Genomic DNA, 27,805 nt, shown 5'->3' on the forward strand with positions numbered 1-27,805 from the left:
GACTTTAACAAAAGAATCCAAAATATTTAATAGGCATATTTTTGAAACTACTTATTCTATTTGAAGCAATTTGCTTTTTTCTAAGTTTCTCCTTTTCACTGGCGATGTTATTGAACCTCTGTAACAGAAACTTGGAATGGACAAATGAACATGGAGGAAAATCGGATACAGAGGAGCTAAGTGCAGCATATGCATAAAACACGATTCATAACAAACAAAACAAACAAAACAAACAAACAAACAAACAAACAAAAAACAACCAAACAAACAAACAACAAACAAACAAACAAACAAAAACAAACAAAACAAACAAAACAAACAACAAACAACAACAAACAAACAAACAAAACAAACACAACAAACAAACAACAAACAAAACAAACAACAAACAAACAAACAAACAAACAACAACAAACAAAACAAACAAACAAACAAAACAACAAAACAAACAAACCAAACAAACAAACAAACAAACAAACAAACAAACAAACAAAACAAACAAACAACAACCAAACAAACAAACAAACAACACAAACAAACAAACAAACAAACACACAAACAAAAAAAAAACAACAAACCCACAAACAAACAAACAAACAAACAACAAACAAACAACAAACAAACAAACAAACAAACAAACAACAAACAAACAAACAAACAAACAAACAAACAAACAAACAAACAAACAAACAAAAAACAAACAACAAACAAACAAACAAACAAACAAACAAACAAACAAACAAACAACACAAACAAACAAACAAACAACAAACAAACAAACAACAACAAACAAACAAACAAACAAACAACAACAAACAACAACAACAAACAAACCAAACAAACAAACACAAACAAACAAACAAACAAACAAACAACAAACAAACAAACAAACAAACAAAACCACAAACAAACAAACAAACAAACAAACAAACAAACAACAAACAAACAAACAAACAAACAACAAACAAACAAACAAACAAACAAACAAACAAACAAACAACAAACAAACAAAAACAAACAAACAACAAACAAACAAAACAAACAAACAACAAACAAACAAACAAACAAAACAAACAAACAAACAAACAAACAAACAAACAAACAAACAAACAAACAAACAACAAACAAACAAACAAACAAACAAACAAACAAACAAACAACAAGCAAACAACAACAAACAAACAAACTAACTAACTATATAACTAGCAACAATCGTAATAAATATTTTCATAAGTTATGGCTCTCTGGCTCTCTCAAAACTTGATAAGGTTTATGGTAATCGGCAGGTGTCAAATAACCCGGAAACACTTCTATGACAAGTTAGGAGTAAAGTTAAATAATTTGGTTACGCTTGATGTAAGTGAAGTATACTAGTAGTAGGTAGTAGTTAAGAAAACCCACTATATATTTTCAAAATATATTTTTGGCTTAACCAAACGTGCAAAGCCTAAAAAATATGTTAGTGAATTAATTATTTTTTATAGAAAAAATACCTTTAGAATTTTCAATAGTCTAGTCTAGTCTATAGTCTGGTCTAGTCTAGTCTAGTCTATAGTCTAGTCTGTAGTCTAGGCTATAGTCTAGTCTATAGTCTAGTCTATAGTCTAGTCTATAGCCAGTCTATAGTCTAGTCTATAGTCCTAGTCTATAGTCTAGTCTATAGTCTAGTCTATAGTCTAGTCTATAGTCTAGTCTATAGTCTATAGTCTAGTCTATAGTCTAGTCTATAGTCTAGTCTATAGTCTAGTCTATAGTCTAGTCTATAGTCTAGTCTATAGTCTAGTCTATAGTCTAGTCTATAGTCTAGTCTATAGTCTAGTCTATAGTCTAGTCTATAGTCTAGTCTATAGTCTAGTCTATAGTCTAGTCTATAGTCTAGTCTATAGTCTAGTCTATAGTCTAGTCTATAGTCTAGTCTATAGTCTAGTCTATAGTCTAGTCTATAGTCTAGTCTATAGTCTAGTCTATAGTCTAGTCTATAGTCTAGTCTATAGTCTAGTCTATAGTCTAGTCTATAGTCTAGTCTATAGTCTAGTCTATAGTCTAGTCTATAGTCTAGTCTATAGTCTAGTCTATAGTCTAGTCTATAGTCTAGTCTATAGTCTAGTCTATAGTCTAGTCTATAGTCTAGTCTATAGTCTAGTCTATAGTCTAGTCTATAGTCTAGTCTATAGTCTAGTCTATAGTCTAGCCTGTAGTCTAGTCTATAGTCTAGTCTATACTCTAGTCTATAGTCTAGTCTATAGTCTAGTCTATAAAACTATTTAAAACTAATAGTTACAATTTTTTTAAAAAAAAAAAAACTTGCAATAAAATGCAATGATTTATATTAAATATTTTAGTTTAGACTATTAAAATTCGTTATAGTTCAATCGATACTAATTTACTGTCAAAAGTCCCATATACGTAAATGCAGCGTGTTGTTTTTCAAACAATTTATATGATTTTTTTTAATTACTTTCCTACAAATTACAAACTACATGTAGGTGTTCAACAATTTCTCAATAGCTGCTAGACATATAATTCTATTATTAGATTTTTAATACCCCATCTCCATCAACGAGCGTTGCTAATAAAAATATTTTAGAATAATGAAAAACACAAAAAAATCTATAAAAATGCGCATAAAAATAATTTAATTAAGCATATTTATAAAATTATTTCGAAAAAAAATAAACAAAGACTACCACCTAGTGTTAAATTTGAAAATTTTTAAATTTGCATATTTAAACAAAATATTTTTTTAAATAATTAAGTAGAATTCGTACATCATTAACCCTATCTAACAGCTTTAAAATAACTATAAACCGAGAACTTTTCATCGATTTTTTTATCAATATTGACACAATTACTGAAAAAGCATATAAATTTCGAATAAATTATTTTTCAACTTTCAAAATCCACATTTATATTTTTTTAATTAACAATATCTCTGACGTGGAAACATAAAAAAATTCAAGTTAAAATTATTTCATTGTTTCAATCTTGTTTCTTTTTTACAACAACAGTATTAATTTATTTCTACATAAAATATTACCGAGTGTTTGCTTTTAATTCCCTGATGATGTGTCCTAATTCATTGCAAACTTTTCTATTTTGATGGAAAAGTATTAGAGCAAAAAAAAAAAGTATTTTTTTTATTATACACAAGCTTATGTTTTAATAGAAAAAATAATAAATTAAACAAATATTTAAAGATAGCTATATATACATACATATGTAGATATTTATATACATACATGTTTATTATATTTACTGCTTAAACAACGGTGGCGCGTAGATTGTCATATTTCAAAATGTAATTTTATAAAAATGTTTTTAAATATATACGTTTAAATCTATTTTATTCAAAATTCATTTCTAATAAAAATAAAATTTTTTAACTTATGACGATATTCAACGAATGATCTGTTTATAAATGAATTTTTGTATAGCAGGAATGGAAAAGCTAGTCCATAGGCTAGTAAATAGAGTACTCAGTAGACTAGTAAATAGCATAGTCCAAAGACTAGTCAATAGAATAGTCGACAGACTAGTCAATATGATAATCAATAGACTTGACAATAGAATAGTCGATATAGTAGTCCATAGACTAATTCATAAACTAACCCATAGACTAGTCCATAGACTAGGACATAAACTAGTCAAAAGATTACTCTATAGGCTAGCCCATAGACTAGTCTATAGTCTAGACCATAGACCAGCCCAAGGACCAGTCCAAAGATTGTTCAATATAACAGTTCATAGACTAGGCCATAAACTAGTCAAATGATTAGTTTATAGACTAGTCCGTAGTCTAGTTCAAAGACCAGTTTATAGACTAGTCAATATAATAGCTCATAGAATAGGCAATAAGTTAAGCTATGGACTAGTACTTCGACTATTTAATAGAATAAGCTTGTCTATTGACTAGTCCATAAACTAGTTAATAGATTTGTCCGTATATTAGCCCATGAACTATTCAATATATTATTTTATAGATTACCCAAAAGCTACTCCATCCACTAGTCAAAAGTCTAGCCCATATGACCAGTCTAAAACTATTCAATAGAATATTCTATTGACTAGTCAATAGGCCAGTCAGTAGACTACACCCTAAACTAGTCAAAAGATTAGTCTATAGATTAGCTCATAGACTAGTCAATAGTCTAGTCCAAGGACCAGTCTAGCGATTAGTCCATATAGCATAGACTAGTCCATGGATTTGGCCATAAACTAGTCAAAAGATTAGTCTATAGAGTATCTCATAGTCTAGTCCATAGTCTAGTACAAGGACCAGTCCAAAGAATAGTTAATATAAAAATGATTAGTTTATAGACTAGTGCATAGTCTAGTTCAAAGACCAGTCTATAGACTAGTAAATATAATAGGTCATAGACTAGTCAATAAGTTCGTCAATGGACTAGTCCTTAACCTATTCAATCGAATAGGCTAGTCCATAATATAGTCAACAGGTAGTATACAGACTAGTCCAAAAACTAGTCTATAGATTAGTCCATAGACTAGCCCATGAACTATTCAATATATTATTCTATAGATTATGCAAAAGCTTGTCCATTGACTAGTCAAAAGACTAGCTCATAAGACCAGTCCAAAACTATTCAATATTATAGTCTAAAGACTAGTCAATATGCTAGTTAATAGTCTAGTCAATAGGCTAGTCGATAGACTTGTCAATAGGCTAGCTAATAGACTATATAGTCTAGTCAATAGACTAGACAATAGACTAGTCGATAGCGTAGTCCATAGACTAATTTATAAACTAAACCATGGACTAGGCCACAAAATAGTCAAAAGATTAGTCCGTAGACTGGTCAATAGTCTAGTCCAAGGATCAGTCCAAAGATTAGTCAATTAGTCATAGACTAGGCCAAAAACTAGTTCATAGACTAGTCAATAGACTAACCCCATAGGATAGTGATTAGACTAACCCATACTAGATAGAATCCATAGACTAGAATCCATAGACTAGTCAATAGTATATTCATAGACTAGACTTGTCCATAGTCTACATTATCTTGGACTAGTCCAAAGACTAGTCCATAGACTAGTTAATAGACTAATCCATAGACAATTCAATAAATTAGTCCATAGAATAGTCAATAGACTAGTCCAGAGACTATTCAGTACACTAATCCATCGAATAGTCAATGTACTAGTCTATAGATTAGATTATATGGTAGCAAAAAGACTAGTCAAAAGAGTAATTCATAGTATAGTTTATCAATAGATCAGTTTGTACAATAAAAATAGTGAAAACTATTTTATAATTTTGATTTTCCATATCTGATATACATATGTACATTATCTTCTTTATTAATGTTTGCATTAGTAAATATGAATACTTTTTTAATTTTATTAAAAGTTTTTTATTTATAGATACGTTGTTTTTATAATTATTTCTCCATATAAATAATATAATCAACATTTTAAATAACACTTCGGAAAGCTAATATTACACTTTGCTACAGGAAGAAAAATAAAATTTAGTTTAAATTTAACCTTTGCCTTTAAAAGTATGTCATTAAAACAAAATTTACTGACTAAATGCTTACTGCTTAAAGAAAGCAACAAAGAAAACTCAAAAGAAAAATCTTTTGCTGAAATCCGTATCCAACTGTGTTTTTAAAGAATTTTTTTAAAACCCACTTCATTTTAATTTAATCGTATTTTATGCACGTGTATTTTATATTTTTACATAATCTTTGATAAGAATAATAATTTTAACATTGGGTTGGCTTAACACCGCAATGAATTCAAGATAAAGTTTCGAATTAGAACTTAATATTCAAAAGGGTTTAACCCCAAAATGTTAGGAAGTAAAATCTGTATTAATATGTGAAACCAGGCAACAAATAAAAAAAGTATTTAAATTGAGTCTTCCATTAAGTTTTAAATTTTGGGCCTTTCACTAGAAGATGGGTACGAAAATTACAATCTTTATCTAGCAGAACTAAGTAACGAAGTAAGTGACGAACAAAGTAAAGAAAATAATACCGAACAAGAAGAAGTCTATATTCGCCTTTGCGGAATCTTATATAACCTTTTCCATAGGTGTTAAAAAAAGATAAATTTTATAAAATTTCAATATATTTCATTTTTCCCGACTCTACCATTACTTTAGCAATCACAAAAGAGCAACAACAACGCCAAACGAAACAAAACGAACGAAAAACAGAATACATAAAGCAATAAAACCGATACACATCCAAACATATGTTTTTTATTTTCCAATAAGCAATGTTGTTGCTTTTTCGCCAAAGCACGCAAAAATTTATATTTTTTTTTTTTGAGGAAATTTTCAGGGTTATCTCGGATTTTTGCTCATATCTCTATTATTCATGGACTAATTTTGCTGATTTCAAACACGAAACATCTTAAAAGCATGTCTGACAGATTTTTTGAAGATTTGGATCCTGAAGATATCTGGGCTCTTCACAAAATAGATTTCAACAGACTGACAGACAGACATAGAGACATGGCTTAATCGACTCCGCTATCTATAGGTAACGAACAAAGTAAAGAACAAACTAACAAACTAACAAACAAACAAACAAACAAACAAACAACAAACTAACTAACTAACTAACTAACTAACTAACTAACTAACTAACTAACTAACTAACTAACTAACTAACTAACTACTACTAACTAACTAACTAACTAACTACTAACTAACTAACTAACTAACTAACTAACTAACTAACTAACTACTAACTAACTAACTAACTACTAACTAACTAACTAACTAACTAACTAACTAAACTAACTAACTAACTACTAACTAACTAACTAACTAACTAACTAACTAACTAACTACTAACTAACTAACTAACTAACTAACTAACTAACTAACTAACTAACTAACTACTAACTAACTAACTAACTAACTAACTAACTAACTAACTAACTAACTAACTAACTACTAACTAACTAACTACTAACTAACTAACTAACTAACTAACTAACTAACTAACTAACTAACTAACTAACTAACTAACTAACTACTAACTAACTAACTAACTAACTAACTACTAACTAACTAACTAACTAACTAACTAACTAACTACTAACTAACTAACTAACTAACTAACTAACTAACTAACTAACTAACTAACTAACTAACTAACTAACTACTAACTAACTAACTAACTAACTAACTAACTAACTAACTAACTAACTAACTAACTAACTAACTAACTAACTAACTAACTAACTAACTAACTAACTAACTAACTAACTAACTAACTAACTAACTAACTAACTACTAACTAACTAACTAACTAACTAACTAACTAACTAACTACTAACTAACTAACTAACTAACTAACTAACTAACTAACTAACTAACTAACTAACTAACTAACTAACTAACTAACTAACTAACTAACTAACTAACTAACTAACTAACTAACTAACTAACTAACTAACTAACTAACTAACTAACTAACTAACTAACTAACTAACTAACTAACTAACTAACTAACTAACTAACTACTAACTAACTAACTAACTAACTAACTAACTAACTAACTAACTACTAACTACTAACTAACTAACTAACTAACTAACTAACTAACTAACTACTAACTAACTAACTAACTAACTAACTAACTAACTAACTAACTAACTAACTACTAACTAACTAACTAACTAACTAACTAACTAACTAACTAACTAACTAACTAACTAACTAACTAACTAACTAACTAACTAACTAACTAACTAACTAACTACTAACTACTAACTAACTAACTAACTAACTAACTAACTAACTAACTAACTAACTAACTAACTAACTAACTAACTAACTAACTAACTAACTAACTAACTACTAACTAACTAACTAACTAACTAACTAACTAACTAACTAACTAACTAACTAACTAACTACTAACTAACTAACTAACTAACTACTAACTAACTAACTACTAACTAACTAACTACTAACTAACTAACTAACTAACTAACTAACTAACTAACTACTAACTAACTAACTAACTAACTAACTAACTAACTAACTAACTAACTAACTAACTAACTAACTACTAACTAACTAACTAACTAACTAACTAACTAACTAACTTACCAAATATTTAGAAATATTTGTTTTAACATTATAATATACTGCATGCTACACTGAAAACAATCCATGCCCAATCCAATGCTTCTTGGTAGCGCACCACGAAACAAAGTTTCTTAATATAGATAAAAAATATATTAAACAAGTTAGAGTGCTATATTCGGCTGAGCCGAATCTTAAATACCCTCCACCAGCAACTTTTGTATTAATACATTTCTAATTAATAAAATATTTGTAGAAATAAGTTTTCTCGTGTCTTAAATAGAAAAATCCCAAGATTTAAACAGCTTAAATCTACTACAATTCCAAGATTTATTGAACATTAGAAACGCCACTTTCATTTAAATTTTTATAGCGCCCTAAGATATGCTTTAGCGATATCTCGTATTTGCATGTATGCATGTGTGTGAAAGATTTAAGGATTTTAAAAATACATACATATATAATATAGTTAAATACGGTTAAAGCGCTTTTAGGGGCAGGACCTAGTATGAGAGATATGACCAAATATAGACCGATCGTGAAAAATTTTGAAATAGCATTAAGTGCTTTTTGCATTACAAAATAGTATTTATGAACAAAAATAGTATTTATTTATATCATTATTTGGTAATGAGTTATGTGCCTTTAAATGTTTTTCTGAAAGGGACCTTGTATGGGAGCTATGATTAATTATGGATCGATAGGAAAACAATTTCACAGTAATATTTCTCTGTATATGAGCAATATTTCTGCCAAACTTTATATGGATATCTTAATTTAGTAATGAGTTATGTGCGTTTAAGTGATTTTCGGGAGGGGACCTTGTATGGGAGCTATGACCAGTTTATGGACCGATCGGAAAAAAAATTATCTGTAATATTTCTGTGCATATGAGTAATATTTGTACCATATGGGTATCTTAATTAAGTAATGAGTTATGCGCGTTTAAGTGATTTTCGGGAGGGGACGTTGTATGGGAGCTATGACCAATTATGGACCGATCGAAAAAAAAATTTCACAGTAATATTTCTGTGCATATGAGTAATACTTGTGCCAAATTTATATTGATATCTTAATTTAGTAATGAGTTATGCGCGTTTAAGTGATTTTCGGGAGGGGGACCTTGTATGGGAGCTATGACCAATTATGGACCGATCGGAAAAAAATTTCACAGTAACATTTCTATGCATATGGGCAATACTTATACTAAATTTTATATGGATATCTTAATTTAGTAATGAGTTATGCGCGTTTAAGTGATTTTCGGGAGGGGACCTTGTATGGGAGCTATGACCAATTATGGACCGATCGGAAAAAAAATTCATAGTAATATTTCTGTGCATATGAGTAATACTTCAACCAAACCTTATATCTTAATTTAGTAATGTGTTATGCGCGTTTAAGTGATTTTCGAGAGGGGACCTTGTATGGGAGCTATGACCAATTATGGACCGATCGGAAAAAAAATTCACAGTAATATTTCTATGCATATGGGCAATACTTGTACCAAATTTTATATGGATATCTGAATTTAGTAATGAGTTATGCGCGTTTAAGTGATTTTCGGGAGGGGACCTTGTATGGGAGCTATGATCAATTATGGACCAATCGGAAAAAAATTTCACAATAATATTTCTGTGCATATGGGTAATATTTGTACCAAATTTTGTATGGATATCTTAATTTAGTTATGAGTTAAGCGCGTTTAAGTGATTTTCGGGAGGGGACCTTGTATGGGAGCTATGACCAATTATGGACCGATCGGAAAAAATTTCATAGTAATATTTCTGTGCATATGAGTAATACTTCAACCAAACCTTATATCTTAATTTAGTAATGTGTTATGCGCGTTTAAGTGATTTTCGAGAGGGGACCTTGTATGGGAGCTATGACCAATTATGGACCGATCGGAAAAAAAAATTCACAGTAATATTTCTATGCACATGGGCAATACTTGTACCAAATTTTATATGGATATCTGAATTTAGTAATGAGTTATGCGCGTTAAGTGATTTTCGGGAGGGGACCTTGTATGGGAGCTATGATCAATTATGGACCAATCGGAAAAAAATTTCACAATAATATTTCTGTGCATATGGGTAATATTTGTACCAATTTTGTATGGATATCTTAATTTAGTTATGAGTTAAGCGCGTTTAAGTGATTTTCGGGAGGGGACCTTGTATGGGAGCTATGACCAATTATGGACCGATCGGAAAAAAATTTCACAGTAATATTTCTATGCATATGGGCAATACTTATACCAAATTTTATCTGGATATATTAATTAGTAATGAGTTATGCGCGTTTAAGTGATTTTCGGGAGGGGACCTTGTATGGGAGCTATGACCAATTATGGACCGATCGGAAAAAAATTTCACAGTAAGATTTCTATGCATATGGGCAATACTTATACCAAATTTTATCTGGATATATTAATTTAGTAATGAGTTATGCGCGTTTAAGTGATTTTCGGGAGGGGACCTTGTATGGGAGCTATGTCCAATTATGGACCGATCCATAAGATTTTTCCTCTGAAAGAATTCTATTGACATAAGATTTTAATTTGTAAAATTTGTGAAGATATCGACTTTGTGGCGGAAGTTATTAACAAAAAACCCATTTTCCGGGAATATGTACTTTTGTATGGGAGGTATATGAAATTGTGGACCGATTCTGGCAATTTTCAGCAGGAATCAAGATCTTGTGCAGAAACGAATGTGTGGTGATTTCCATTGAATTATCTTGCATAGTTTTCGAGAAAATTACATCAGAATGTGTAAAAAATGCTTATTTTTTCCGAGGTTGTTTAAATTTTGATTCATAACTTTTCCCGGTGTGAACCGATTTTGCCCGTTTGCAATACCAAACAACTTAGGAAAATGAAGAACATTTTGGGTGAATTTGGTTAAGCTCTATTACTTCGTTTTATCGTGAGCGTGTTTTACACAGACAGACGGACAGACGGACATAGCTAAATCGACTCAGAATTTGATAAGGACCCAGAATATATATACTTTGTTGGGTCTCAGATGAATATTTCTTGGTGTTACACACGGAATGACAAAGTTATATATACCCTCTATCACCACTGATGGTGGTGGAGGGTATAAAAAGATCTTCATAAAATTAGAAAAATGTTTTTTTTTAGAATTTTCATAAATATTACGAAAAATTGCAATTTCAATTTGCTGTGTAACTCATACTTTTCTTGATTCTGAATTGCGAGTATTTTATTCTAAATCGTTTTTCCGATGGACCCAATAAGAAGCATTTAGTTTCCGTGGGAAACGTTTCATAATTAACTTAATTTCGATACTATTGTAGGATAACTTATTAAGATATATTTTATATATAACTCTTTAATTAAAGCAAAATACAATAAAAATACTTTTTAGGATTCTTAACAAAATTTAATACAAATATTTATAAAAAATATTTCAAAAATATTTTGTATCCAATTAATTAAACGAATTCTATAATAATAGTTTAAAAAGCTTTAAATAAGTACTACTCTCTTGCGTATGTATGTATGCATGTATGTATGTATGTTTAGATAACAAAATATTTATTTATGGAAAACATTTTAAAATTGGTATTTTTAATTGCATAAAAACCCTGCAGTTTGTGGAGATGTTTTCGAGCTAATTATTTAACCTTTCACATAAGAATTAACTATTAGTAAGTCCTGCCTGAAACTAACAATATAAGAATTTAGAATGAATTTAAAATGGCCTCTCTTTAGATTACTTAATTACCTAAAGTTACAAGTGATTTCTTTTCAGATTACTAGGAGACACTAAAGTGGCGATTGTCTTTGTTTTAGCAACAAAATTGTGAACAATTCTGTTCAAAATTTATCGATTCCTTATAAAACTGTTGGTATCTTATGAATATAAAAGTTTACATAAAAATGTAAATGTCATAATTGAAGAGCATGGAAATTCTTATGAAAAATTAAATGGAAATAGTTTTAAAATATTTTTCTCTGGAAGAGGAGAATTTTGTTAACATAGTTTTTCATTACAGAGAATGAAATCTTAAAAGTTAAGTTTAATTAGAAATCTAGTTTATAATGGTTTCAGTAAACCCACTCAAAGTTTAAAATTTGCAAACAATTATTTTGTAAACTTTAGAAAATTAGTTCGTTTTTTATTTGTTCAAATATTTTTAGCAAATACTGTCCTTAATGTATAATTTATGTGTATATTTTTTACGTTCGCATAAAAATTCTTTTCTAAAAAATTTTTGCTTTAATTGCCATTCATCTCATTTTCCACAATTGTTTATTTATTTTTTTCCGCTTTTTTGCATTGTTTTGCTTTCACAAAGAGACGTGATTTATTGCCAACAAAATATTTCATGATTTATATCGCAAATTTGTTTGAGGTGTGGTTTTGCATATTTTAGTGTGTTTAAGTATTGTTTTTTTCAATTAGATACACTGAAAAAATCTACATTACGAAACAAAATTTCGTAATTACTTTTTTTTTGTAATATTTACGAATATTTCGTGAATTATACAAATATTATTTAATCAACACTATTCTAATTTTACGAAAGTACGAAAACAGTTTGTATAGACTAGTCTATAGTCTAGTATATAGTCTAGTCTATAGTCTAGTCTATAGTCTAGTCTGTAGCCTAGTCAATAGTCTAGTCTATAGTCTAGCCTATAGTCTAGTCTATAGTCTAGTCTAGTCTAGTCTATCTATGGTCTAGTCTATGGTCTAGTCTATGTCTAGTCTATAGTCGAGTCTATAGTCTAGTCTATAGTCTAGTCTATAGTCTAGTCTATAGTCGAGTCCTATAGTCTAGTCTATATCTAGTCTATAGTCTAGTTCTATAGTCTAGTCTATAGTCTAGTCTATAGTCTAGTCTATAGTCTAGTCTATAGTCTAGTCTATAGTCCTAGTCTATAGTCTAGTCTATAGTCTAGTCTATAGTCTAGTCTATATCTAGTCTATAGTCTAGTCTATAGTCTACTCTAAGTCTAGCTCTATAGTCTAGTCTATAGTCTAGTCTATAGTCTAGTCTATAGTCTAGTCTATAGTCTAGTCGATAGTCTAGTCTATAGTCTAGTCTATAGTCTAGTCTATAGTCTAGTCTATAGTCTAGTCTATAGTCTAGTCCTATAGTCTAGTCTATAGTCCTAGTCTATAGTCTAGTCTATAGTCTAGTCTATAGTCTAGTCTATAGTCTAGTCTATAGTCTAGTCTATAGTCTAGTCTATAGTCTAGTCTATAGTCTAGTCTATAGTCTAGTCTATAGTCTAGTCTATAGTCTAGTCTATAGTCTAGTCTATAGTCTAGTCTATAGTCTAGTCTATAGTCTAGTCTATAGTCTAGTCTATAGTCTAGTCTATAGTCTAGTCTATAGTCTAGTCTATAGTCTAGCTCTATAGTCTAGTCTATAGTCTAGTCTATAGTCTAGTCTATAGTCTAGTCTATAGTCTAGTCTATAGTCTAGTCTATAGTCTAGTCTATAGTCTAGTCTATAGTCTAGTCTATAGTCTAGTCTATAGTCTAGTCTATGTCTAGTCTATAGTCTAGTCTATAGTCTAGTCCTATAGTCTAGTCTATAGTCTAGTCTATAGTCTAGTCTATAGTCTAGTCTATAGTCTAGTCTATAGTCTAGTCTATAGTCTAGTGTATAGTCGAGTGTATAGTCTAGTCTATAGTCTAGTCTATAGTCTAGTGTATAGTCTAGTGTATAGTCCTAGTCTATAGTCTAGTCTATAGTCTAGTGTATAGTCTAGTCTATAGTCTAGTCTATAGTCTAGTCTATAGTCTAGTCTATAGTCTAGTGTATAGTCTAGTCTATAGTCTAGTCTATAGTATAGTCTACAGTCTTTCTAGAGAAAGTTATATATCGGCCCATAAATTTGTTTGCCAAATTTTACCAAACATTAAAAAACCTAAAAAAACAATCTCCACACATTTCAATTATTAAATATTAATTAATTTCAAAAGATCATAAAAAAATTCAAAATTTAAAGCACTCATGTGTATCTTAACACATGTTTCAGCAGTTCTGCTTTGAAAGTATCAAAAAAAGAACACAATTTTTAATTAGATTCATTCGTTTTTACACTCCGTTAATTACTAGACGCAAGTGAGGTCAAAACAAATTATTATTTGCTTCCACGTTTCATGATGAAATATTAAAAAATTTGTTTTTTTCTAAATTTTGAATATTATTGATGCATTTACCACAAAACACTTAAACAGAAACATACATAGATACATAAATATGTATGTATATGTATAATACTTTGTATGTGATCTACTTGAGATTAATTGTAATACCAGATAACAGAATGTCTAGGGGAATTTTGGAATTGTATAGATTTTATCTAAGAGTAATTGTTGACAACTGTTCACATCTTATACACCAGTATGAGTTTACATAAAATATAGTTGTATTTCATATATTTTACGCAACTTTTCAATATAGTATGAAAAATTACTTATTAGTCAATGATAAACATAAGGCGTATTTCACTAAACATACATATGTACAATGTACATATGTATGTATATATATCAAATTTAAAAGATTTATTACACACTCTTGTATATATTTTAAATGTTTATAGAAAATTGATTTTATAATAAAATTTAATAAGTAAAAATGCTTGTTTCTCTTTTCTATAAAAAAGTTGCAGGTTCTTACCTCTTTTCTATAGAAAAAGTTGTTTAGATTCTGAATACTTTTCTATACAAAAAGTTGCTCAGATTCTGAACATTTTCTATAGAAAAAGTTGCTCAGATTCTGACCACTTCTGAAGTTGCTCAAATTCTGACAACTTTTCTATAGAAAAAGTTGCTCAGATTATGGACACTTTTCCATAGAAAAAGTTGCTCAGATTCTGACCACTTTTCTGACAACTTTTCTACTTTTTCTATAGAAAAGTGGTCAGAATCTGAGCAACATTTTCTATAGAAAAGTGCTCAGATTCTGAACATTTTTCTATAGAAAAAGTTGCTTAGATTCTGACCACTTTTCTATAGAAAAAGTTGCTCAGATTCTGACCACTTTTCTATAGAAAAAGTTGCTCAGATTCTGACCACTTTTCTATAGAAAAAGTTGCTCAGATTCTGCCCACTTTCTTATAGAAAAAAGTTGCTCAGGTTCTGACAACTTTTCTATAGAAAAAGTTGCTTAGATTCTTACCACTTTTCTATACGGAAAGTATCACAAATTTCTATAGGAAAAGTAGCTCAAATTCTGAGCAATTTTCTATGGAAAAGTTTTTCAGATTCTGAAGAATTTTCTATTCAAAAAGTTGCTCAGGTTATGACAACTTGCATTCTGAACAATTTGCTATAGGAAAAGTTTTTCACACTCAAAGCTATTTTCTGTAAGTAAAGTTGCAGGGATTCTGAGAAATTTTCTATAAGAAAATTTGCTTAGATTCTAAAGAATTTACTATAGAAAAAGTTGCTCAAATTCCGCCCACTTTTCTACCATTCAAAGCTGACAGAATGGAGTTTCAGATGGAGTTGTTATAACGTCTCAGAAGGGGTCAAAAATTGCGTTTTTTTTTTTTAACTTCAGGTTACGACATATCAAATCCCATGTGTGATAGGGCAATTCTGAGGCCAGATTCGTAATCATTTCATCCTTTAGAAAGTATACTGTACTGATTTTTCAGAATGTGTAATTATGAGTTAGATGCAGTCCATAGAAAATTTCATAGATAACTCGACAGACTTATTCATAGACTAGTCTAAAGTAGAGTACTTTATAGAATAGTTTACTTTTTATGCAGTTTAATAGACTAGTCTAAAGTAGAGTAGTTTACTTTTTACGCACTATATAGGTTCTGCTATAATCCGGGCTCTACAAGTTTAGATTCAAGTTTCTTGATTCAATATTATAGAAAATTCAAAAAGTACCTTTTAAAGAATGAAAAAGTACCAAAAAGCCTTTTTTTGTATATGTTCTATCACAATGCGGGCTATAGATGTTTCTAGGTTGAATATTATAGAATAATTAAAAAAGGATCTTTTGAAGAATGAAAAGTACCAAAAAGCTCCTTTTTCAGGTTTTCCCTTAATCCCGGCTCTACATGCTTAATTTCATGTTTCTAGGTTTAATAGTTTATAACATTAAAAAAGTTCCTTTTGAAAAACATAAAAGTACCAAAAGGTCCCTTTTTATATGTTCTCCCATACTCCGGGCTCTACGTGTTTAATTTTTTGTTTCTAGGTTCAATGTTATAGAAAATTCAAAAAGTACCTTTTGAAGAACGAAAAAGTACCAAAGAGTCCCATGCGTTCAAAACAATAACAACACACAACTTCATCCGTAAAGTGTTGCACTGCTTTGTTTTTTTTACAAGCAAATACAAGAACAAAGTTTACCGTATGATTATACCCTACACCACTTTAGTGGGGAGGGTATATTGGGTTTGTGCTGATGTTTGTAACGCACCCTCCTTAAAGTATACCAATCGGCTCAGAATCATTTTCTGAGTCGATTTAGCTATGTCCGTCCGTCTGTCCGTCCGTCCATGTAAACCTTGTAATCAAAATACAGGTCGCAATTTTGAAGATAATTCAATGAAATTTGGTACATGATGTTCTATTGTCTCAGGGACGAAGCCTATTGAAAATGGTTAACATCGGTCCATTATTTCACCTAGCCCCCATACAACTGAACTCCCCAATAGGGCTTTTAAAACTTTTGATCAACTACAGGTCGCAATTTTGGAGATAATTCAATGAAATTTGGCACAAATGGCACGACAAAAAGCTGCAATAACCAAGTTGTATACAAGACTTGATGACCCCCACGAATTCCATAATAATAGGTTCTCATATGACCCTAGCCCCTATGAAAAGCCCCCATCAACATTTCACTTAAATGTCCACATTTTATTCAACAATAAACGGCTTAAATATGTATATCTAAGGTAAGGTACAATTCAACTTAAATGCTTTATTATGGCAACTAAATCACATTATATTTTTGTCAAAGGTGTAGGGTATTATATGGTCGGCCTCGCCCGACTATAATTTCTTACTTGTTGTGTGTTGTTGTTGCTGTTTGTTTATTATTTTTGTCTCAGCATGCACCAAAAATCTCAATTTTTGATGAAATTTTCAGATGTTGTCTGGGATTTTGGATCATAACTCCGTTATTTATAGAGAGATTTTGCTGATTTTAAACACAGTTCTTCCCGAACGTATAACTGATAGAATTAGTATATAAAAACAGACAGACATACGGACAGACGGAAAGATGGACATGGCTATATATACCTTATAGGGTCGGAAAATTATATTATTTATAGAAATTGCAAACGGAGTGACAAACTTATATGTATCTCACAAAAGTGAAGCGTTTAATAATTAAGAAATAATCAATTTCAAACTAATGAAAACTAAATGTATTTGTCACTTATTTAATGTATTTTCTTTTAATATGTTTTTATGTGACATGTGTTTTCTTACTATGAAACACAACCACTTGACAATCAGTGGGTGACAAAATAATACAAATAAAATAAATGTACTTGAAATTTATTTACAGTTTATTATTTGATCTCATTGTCACACTTCATCACACATACATAAGTACATACATATTTGAAATATTATTTTTCAGTTTCATTGTAAAAAGTTGTAGTGAAATGAGCAGTAGATTTCTATTAATAACACTATTCTATATATTTTTACTTTATTGAAAATATATGTATGTACATGTGTGTTTATCCAAAGGGGGAAATTTCTTTTCCCTTAATTTCCCTTTTATGTCATAAAGAACTTAATCTTACTTTAAAGTTTGTAATTAAAATTGTAACTTATTTGTTTCGCCTTTTCCGTCTTGTAAAATACTTGTTGTTTAAAAATAAAATTAAAGTTCATATTATTTGATTGTCTAACTATCTTCATTGTGATCTAATTAAATTTTATTGCTGTAAATATTTACATTTTTGTGTTTATTACAAAATTTTTAATTAAAATTTCTTATTAACACACACATTTTCCAACCACAATTATAGACAATAACAGACTTGGTTATGGATATAAGGAGAATGTTTACTAATTATGGTCAATGTAGTGGGTGTATTTGTACCCAATATGTATGTATATAGGGAAATTGTAAGTAAGAATTTTTAACGAATTAAAGAACATTGTTGAGAAGAATGTTTAGAATATTTGAGGTTATAATATAATACAAAAAAACTTTAATTTAAAGATCATTAGCCATGACAATAATTGCTATGCAAATACTATGAATTTCCGAAAACTAAAAATATCTAGTAGAGGCTCTTGAAAATTCAATTCCTAAGAAACTAGCATCAGTATTAGGGAATAATATAGAGCAATTTTTATATTACTTACTACTAATATTCAATTAGATCTCTTGGCTCAAGTTTCTCTGTAATAGTTTGCAGGGAACAAAATAAGTATTCAACACTTTTGCTTGGTATTACTTCCCAAAAAATTGATTCCATAAAGAATCTTTAAAATTTAATATAAGTTTGGCACACGTTAATCAAATAACAACAAATTTGCATAAGCAAAAAGTCAAAATTTGAATCGATTATGAAGCATAACAAAACAACTGAGAAAATGGGTGCAGACATGTTCGATCATTAGAAACTCTACACCATTAGAGACTATAGACTAGACTATAGACTAGACTAGACTAGACTAGGACTATAGACTAACTATAGACTAGACTAGACTATAGACTAGACTATAGACTAGACTAGACTATAGACTAGACTATAGACTAGACTATAGACTAGACTATAGACTAGAACTATAGACTAGACTATAGACTAGACTATAGACTAGACTAGACTATAGACTAGACTATAGACTAGACTATAGACTAGACTAGACTATAGACTAGACTAGACTATAGACTAGACTAGACTAGACTATAGACTAGACTATAGACTAGACTATAGACTAGACTATAGACTAGACTATAGACTAGACTATAGACTAGACTATAGACTAGACTATAGACTAGACTATAGACTAGACTATAGACTAGACTATAGACTAGACTAGAGACTAGACTATAGACTAGACTATAGACTAGACTATAGACTAGACTATAGACTAGACTATAGACTAGACTATAGACTAGACTAAAGACTAGAGACTATAGACTAGACTATAGACTAGACTATAGACTAGACTATAGACTAGGCTATAGACTACTATAGACTAGACTATAGACTAGACTATAGACTAGACTATAGACTAGACTATAGACTAGACTATAGACTAGACTATAGACTAGACTATAGACTAGACTATAGACTAGACTATAGACTAGACTATAGACTAGACTATAGACTAGACTATAGACTAGACTATAGACTAGACTATAGACTAGACTATAGACTAGACTATAGACTAGACTATAGACTAGACTAGACTAGACTATAGACTAGACTATACTAGACTATAGACTAGACTATAGACTAGACTAGACTAGACTATAGACTAGACTATAGACTAGACTATAGACTAGACTATAGACTAGACTATAGACTAGACTATAGACTAGACTATAGACTACTATAGACTAGACTATAGACTAGACTATAGACTAGACTATAGACTAGACTATAGACTAGACTAATAGACTATACTATAGACTAGACTATAGACTAGACTATAGACTAGACTATAGACTAGACTATAGACTAGACTATAGACTAGACTATAAGACTAGACTATAGACTAGACTATAGACTAGACTATAGTACTAGACATAGACTAGACTATAGACTAGACTATAGACCTAGACTATAGATAGACTTAGACTAGACTATAGACTAGACTATAGACTAGACCTATAGACTAACTATAGACTAGACTATAGACTAGACTAAGACTAGACTATAGACTAGACTATAGACTAGACTATAGACTAGACTATAGACTAGACTATAGACTAGACTTAGACTAGACTATAGACTAGACTATAGACTAGACTATAGACTAGACTATAGACTAGACTATAGACTAGACTATAGACTAGACTATAGACTAACTATAGACTAGACTATAGACTAGACTATACTAGACTATAGACTAGACTATAGACTAGACTAATTAGACTAGACTATAGACTAGACTATAGACTAGACTATAGACTAGCTATAGACTAGACTATAGACTAGACTATAGACTAGACTATAGACTAGACTTAGACTAGACTGAGAGACTAGACTATAGACTAGACTATAGACTAGACTATAGACTAGACTATAGACTAGACTATAGACTAGACTATAGACTAGACTATAGACTAGACTATAGACTAGACTATAGACTAGACTATAGACCTAGACTATAGACTAGACTATAGACTAGACTAGAGACTAGACTATAGACTAGACTATAGACCTAGACTATAGACTAGACTATAGACTAGACTATAGACTAGACTATAGACTAGACTATAGACTAGACTATACTTAGACTAATAGACTAGACTATAGACTAGACTAGATACTAGACTAAGACTAGACTATAGACTGAGACTATAGACTAGACCTATAGACTAGACTATAGACTAGACTATAGACTAGACTATAGACTAGACTAAGACTAGACTATAGACTAGACTATAGACTAGACTATAGAACTAGACTATAGACTAGACTATAGCTAGACTATAGACTAGACTATAGACTAGACTATAGACTAGACTATAGGACTAGACTATGAGGAGGCTAGACTATAGACTAGACTATAGACTAACTATAGACTAGACTATAGACTAGACTATAGACTAAGACTCGAACTAGACTAACTATAGACTAGACTATGACTAGACTATAGACTAGACTATAGCTAGACTATAGACTAGACTATAGACTAGACTATAGACTAGACTATAGACTAGACTATAGACTAGGACTATAGACTAGACGATAGACTAGACTATAGACTAGACTAGACTAGACTATAGACTAGACTATAGACTAGACTATAGACTAGACTATAGACTAGACTATAGACTAGACTATAGACTAGACTATAGACTAGACTATAGACTAGACTATAGACTATCTATAGACTAGACTATAGACTAGACTATAGACTAGACTATAGACAGACTATAGACTAGACTATAGACTAGACTATAGACTAGACTATAGACTAGCTATAGACTGGACTATAGACTAGACTATAGACTAGACTGTAGACTAGACTATAGACTAGACTATAGACTAGACTATAGACTAGACTATAGACTAGACTATAGACTAGACTATAGACTAGACTATAGACTAGACTATAGACTAGACTATAGACTAGACTATAGACTAGACTATAGACTAGACTATAGACTAGACTATAGACTAGACTATAGACTAGACTATAGCTAGACTATAGACTAGACTATAGACTAGACTATAGACTAGACTATAGACTAGACTATAGACTAGACTATAGACTAGACTATAGACTAGACTATAGACTAGACTATAGACTAGACTATAGACTAGACTATAGACTAGACTATAGACTAGACTATAGAGACTAGACTAGACTAGACTAACTATAGACTAGACTATAGACTAGACTATAGACTAGACTATAGACTAGACTATAGACTAGACTATAGACTAGACTATAGACTAGACTATAGACTAGACTATAGACTAGACTATAGACTAGACTATAGACTAGACTATAGACTATAGACTAGACTATAGACTAGACTATAGACTAGACTATAGACTAGACTATAGACTAGACTATACTAGACTATAGACTAGACTATAGACTAGACTATAGACTAGACTATAGACTAGACTATAGACTAGACTATAGACTAGACTATAGACTAGACTATAGACTAGACTATAGACTAGACTATAGACTAGACTATAGACTAGACTATAGACTAGACTATAGACTAGACTATAGACTAGACTATAGACTAGACTATAGACTAGACTATAGACTAGACTATAGACTAGACTATAGACTAGACTATAGACTAGACTATAGACTAGACTAGAGACTAGACTATAGACTAGACTATAGACTAGACTATAGACTAGACTATAGACTAGACTCTAGACTAGACTATAGACTAGACTATAGACTAGACTATAGACTAGACTATAGACTAGACTATAAACTAGACTATAGACTAGACTATAGACTAGACTATAGACTAGACTATAGACTAGACTATAGACTAGACTATAGACTAGACTATAGACTAGACTATAGACTAGACTATAGACTAGACTATAGACTAGACTATAGACTAGACTATAGACTAACTATACTAGACTATAGACTAGACTATAGACTAGACTATAGACTAGACTACAGACTATATTACAGACTAGACTACAGACTATACTATAGACTAGACTATAGGCTAGACTATAGCTAGGCTATAGACTAGATTATACTTTTCCCCACTATGGTGGTGTAAATTTAAATTTATATTTAGTAAACAGATGACACAAATATGTGGAATTTTATGAAGAAAATTTTTGAAATATTATTATCAAAGTAATGTTTATAAAACTACAGATAAACAATGTGTAAATCATTTTAATAATGATATATTTATGTATCTGTAAATCTTCATTATTTGGTTAGTAATGTTTATATCCGTTTAAACTAATTATAAAAATTAGTCAATATAAATCGAATGAACTATTTGATCCTCTATGTCTGCAAGGCTAATGAATTAGTATGTATATAACATATTATTATTATGCTGTTATTAGACTACTTCTATGTAATAAGTACGGTATGTAGTAGTTCTTGAAAAGTATGTTATAGGTAAATGATTACTACTGAAGATTAGTACCAACAAGAATTTTTATTAATATTTTTTAATTAAATCCAATTATGTATTTTATAAAAAGGGTCATAAAACATACATTATTAATAATTTTCCTTTCACCCTAATAAGTCTTCTATTAGAAATATGTCTTTTAAATCTTAGATTTTTATTGTTTTTTGGCCATAAAACTTAGTTCAAGAATTATTATTATTATTATTATTATTATTATTATTTGTTTTACTTAAGTGTCTTAATAAATTGAAATTACAATAAAATAAATATTTTCCTTTTCTCTACTAATCTTCTCAAATTGTGTCCATTATTTGACTTTTTCTTATTGCTATTGGTGTTTTGTTTTATTTTATTTAAATGAATTTCATGCTTAATTGAATAAATTACAACAAATCAAGTGGAAATTATAAGTAGTCTTGATAAATTTATCGAGGTATTTATAACAAATATAAAGTACAAAGAGGCAGCAGAGGAAAGTTGGCAGATGAAAGTTGGCAGAGCTATTATGTTATTGAAAATATGTTTTTAAAAGATTTTAATAGAAATTTGTTTTTCTCAGAAAGTGATTTTTATTACGAATTGACAAAGATTAGAGAAAACATTAAAAAGAAATAAAATAAGTTAGAAAATTAATTTGTAAATTTTGTAACATTATGTGATTTTAATACTTCTATCATCAAAATCATATATGGGTAGTCTTAAGACCTGATGTACAGAGAAATCAATAGTAGAGAAATGCCGAAAGACTGCTGTCTATAAAAGATAATATGGCGAAACTTCAGTCCAAGCTAATGATGTAGCTATATTACATAATGTGCATAAGATTATATACAGTACAGACCATCAACTAAAGTTCAGATTATAGACTGTTATACAATATAGTTCATATTAAAACGATACTTAATTTCATGCTATAAAATGGAATAAATATCATACTAACAAACGAGTCCAAATTCCATACTCAAGATGAAACTATAGTCGAGGCTATTAATGAGAACAAAGTCTAGACATTTGAAGACACTATGGTTCACATTTTGACGGGACTATAGTCAAGACTATAAAGTGAACTTTAGCAGACTATAGACGATTCTATAGTGCAGACTATAGAAGAGACTATTGTCCAGACTATAGACGATTATATAGTGCAGACTAAAGACAAGACTACAGTCCAGACTACAGACGAGACTATACTCCAGACTATAGACAAGACTATAGTCCAGACTATAAACGAGACTATAGTCCAGACTATAGAAGAGACTATAGTCCAGACTATAGAAGAGACTATAGTCCAATACAATACAATAGACGAGATTATAGTCCAGAATACAGACGAGACTATAGTCCAGACTATAGGTGAGACTATAGTCCAGACTATAGACTAAACTATAGTCCAGACTATAGACGAGACTATGGTCCAGACTATTGACGAGACTGTAGTCCAGACTATTGACGAGACTATAGACGATACTATAGTCCACACTATAGTAAACACTATAGACGAGACTATAGTAAACACTATAGACGAGACTATAGCCCAGACTATAGGCGAGATTACAGTCTAGACTATAGACGGAACTATAGTCCAGAATATAGACGAGACTTTAGTCTAGACTATAGACGAGATTATAGTCCAGACTATAGACGAGACTATAGACCAGATTATAGTCTAGACTAAAGTCCAGACTATAGTCGAGACTATAGTCCAGGCTATAGTCGAGACTATAGTCCCAGACTATAGTCGAGACTATAGTCCACACTATAGACGAGACTTTAGTCCAGACTATAGACGAGACTTTAGTCCAGACTATAGACGAGATTATAGTCCAGACTATAGACAAGACTATAGTCCAGACTATAGTTGAGACTACAGTCCAGACTATAGACGAGACCATAGTCCAAACGGTAGTCGAGACTATAGTCCAGACTATAGACGAGACTATAATCCAGACTATAGACGAGACTATAGACCAGTCTATAGACGAGACTATAGTCCAGTCTATAGACGAGACTATAGTCCAGACTATAGACGAGACTATAGTCCAGACTATAGACGAGACTATAGTCTGGACTATAGACGAGACTATAGTCCAGACTATAGACGAGACTATAGTCCAGACTATAACGAGACTATAGTCCAGACTACAGACGAGACTATAGTCCAGACTATAGACGAGGAAAATAGTTAAGACTATAGACGAGACATAGTCCAGACTATAGACGAGACTATAGTCCAGACTATAGACGAGACTATAGTCCAGACTATAGACGAGACTATATTCCAGACTATAGACGAGAATATAGACGAGACTATAGTCCAGACTATAGACGAGACCATAGTCCAGACTACAAACGAGACTATAGTCCAGACTATAGACGAGAAAATAGTTAAGACTATAGACGAGACAATAGTCCAGACTATAGACGAGACTATAGTTCAGTCTATAGACGTGACTATAGTACAGACTGTAGACGTGACTATAGTACAGACTATAGACGAGACTATAATCCAGACTATGTCCAGACTGTAGTCCAGAATATGGTCCAGACTGTAGACCAACCCATACTTCAGATTGTAGGCTATGCTATAGTCTATACCATAGACGACACTGTAGTTTAGATTATAAGGATGTTTATGAGCGAGTCTATAGTCTAGACTATAGCTGAGACTATAGAAGAGACTTTAGACGAACCTATAGTCGAGACTAAAGACAAGACTATAGAAGAGATTATAATCTGGTCTATGGCAAGACTATAGACCAGAGGCAACAGTCATTACTAAATACGAGACAAAGACAACCTTATAGTTCAAGCTGTAGTCCAGATAGTCTAATCTGTTAATCACACCATAGTCTAGAACTTTCTATAATGGAGAGTCTGTATTATCAGGGCTTTGTTCTAAATTTGAATCTAATAAATGGTTATACACAAATAATAAATTCCATATTGTTGCTATTATGCTAAATATTTTTAATATATTCTTCAAATATTCTGAAGTATAATATTAAAAATTTCAATCATAAAATAATTTAGTTCAGTTTTTTAAAGTCTTCATTGCAAAAAAAAAAAAAAAAAAAAAAAATTATGATTTTCCCATACATATGGATAAATTTCCATAAAAAAAATCTTTTTTTTTTGTGTGTCTTTTGAGTGGCAATAACAATTTGTTTTGATGATTTTCCGTTTTTTGGGGGGTTTTAGCAGAAAAAAAAAAAACAACAACAAAACAAACCAACAAACTTTTTTTCTCATATTTACATATATTTTGGGAATTGTTATTTTCTAACCGACAACAAAAAATATGTTGTCTTACATGTTCATATGTATGTATATGTTTTTGTCATATGACAGGATTTAGCAAAAAAAGACTTAACAAGGATTTTTTGAAAGCAAAATAAATACAGAAAATATTTGATAAGTTTTAAGTTAAAGACAAGTTGTTTAAACTGCAGCTGAAGGTGTATTTAGGTGAAAAGCTGCAGGCAAACAAAAATTTTATATTAAAAATTTAATTTAAATAAAAATTCATTTGTAAAATGTCAAATAGGTCCTTTTTCTCCCTGCATCTGTTATTTATAAACTTTACTGAATTTGTTTTGTGCGTGTTGGTTGGATTTTCTATTTTCCACAAAATGACTACTTGTGTTTTCATCTCTTTTTTTCATTTCTTTCCACATGTGCATGTCCCAGACACTTGACAGTCATCATGGAGCAAGAAAACTAAAAATACAGACTGTTGTATGAGTTTCTGTTTTGTTTATAACTTAACTTTTTTCAACTTTATCCATTTGTTTCTATTTCTTATTTTGTTTCTGCTAGCAAACCCTCATAAACTCATAAATATTATTTATTATAATCATAAATAATCTAAATGGTTTTAAAGATCATTGCCGTTTCTCTTCTTAGGATTTGTCCAACACATCGATATTTAAAGGATCATTGTACAGTTAATGGGTATCAACAACATTCGTATTGTATTAAGATGTAATCATAAAGAATTATATTTTTATCTTTATAAGCTACTCAGTTTAGTCAGTTATGCTAAAATTTAGTTAATTTAAGAAAATTTGTCAGTTTAAGTTAATGTAGTATTTAACAAAAAGTTTTCATTTATCTATTGTTTATGTTAATAGGAACTTGCATGATATAATGAACTACAGGTTGTATGAGTAATATTTTTGTTTTATTTGAAAAATTCTTATACGTTTTAAAGTTAAATTATTTATAAAATTCCATGTTTAAGATTCATAAAAGTAAATACAGTGAAGAGACCACAGAGTGGTACATAGTCTCCAATATAAAGACTTAGCCATACACCATAAACCAGGTCTATAATCCACACTATAAACTGGTCCATTGTCAAGACTATAGACCGGTCTTTAGTCAAGGATACAGACTAGTCAAGACTGATCTATAGTCAAGACTATAGACTGATCTATAGTCAAGACTATAGACTAGTCTATAGTTAAGACTATACATAGACTGGTATATTGCCAAGACTGTTCTATAGTCAAAACTATAGACTGTTCTATAGTCAAAACTATAGACTGGTCTATAGTCAATGCGATAGACTGGTCTGTAGACAAGGCTATAGACTGGTCTATAGTAAAGACTATAGACTGGTCTACAGTCAAGACTATAGACTGGTCTATTATCAAAACTGTAGAGTGGTCTACAGTCAAGACTATAGACTGGTCTATTATCAAGACTATGGACTTGTCTATAGACACGACTGTAGACTGTTCTATAGTCGAGACTATTCAAGACTATAAACTGGTCTATTGTCAAGACTATAGACCGGTCTTTAGTCAAGGATACAGACTAGTCAAGACTGATCTATAGTCAAGACTATAGACTGGTCTATTATCAAGACTGTAGAGTGGTCTACAGTCAAGACTATAGACTGGTCTATTATCAAGACTATAGACT

The 27,805-nt window shown here is 30.5% G+C and overlaps 1 protein-coding gene across 1 annotated transcript in view; it reads right to left on the reverse strand.

Moving 5' to 3' along the window:
* LOC119607804 (neuropeptide Y receptor type 2) overlaps positions 1–27,805 on the reverse strand; it is a 65,529-nt gene that overhangs the window by 32,197 nt on the left and 5,527 nt on the right. The window lies entirely within an intron of this gene.

The sequence above is a fragment of the Lucilia sericata genome, unplaced genomic scaffold (assembly GCF_015586225.1).
Source record: "Lucilia sericata isolate MDLA Ls3-8-SP2 unplaced genomic scaffold, ASM1558622v1 Contig000751F_arrow, whole genome shotgun sequence".
In the NCBI taxonomy this organism is placed as follows: Eukaryota; Metazoa; Arthropoda; class Insecta; order Diptera; family Calliphoridae; genus Lucilia; species Lucilia sericata.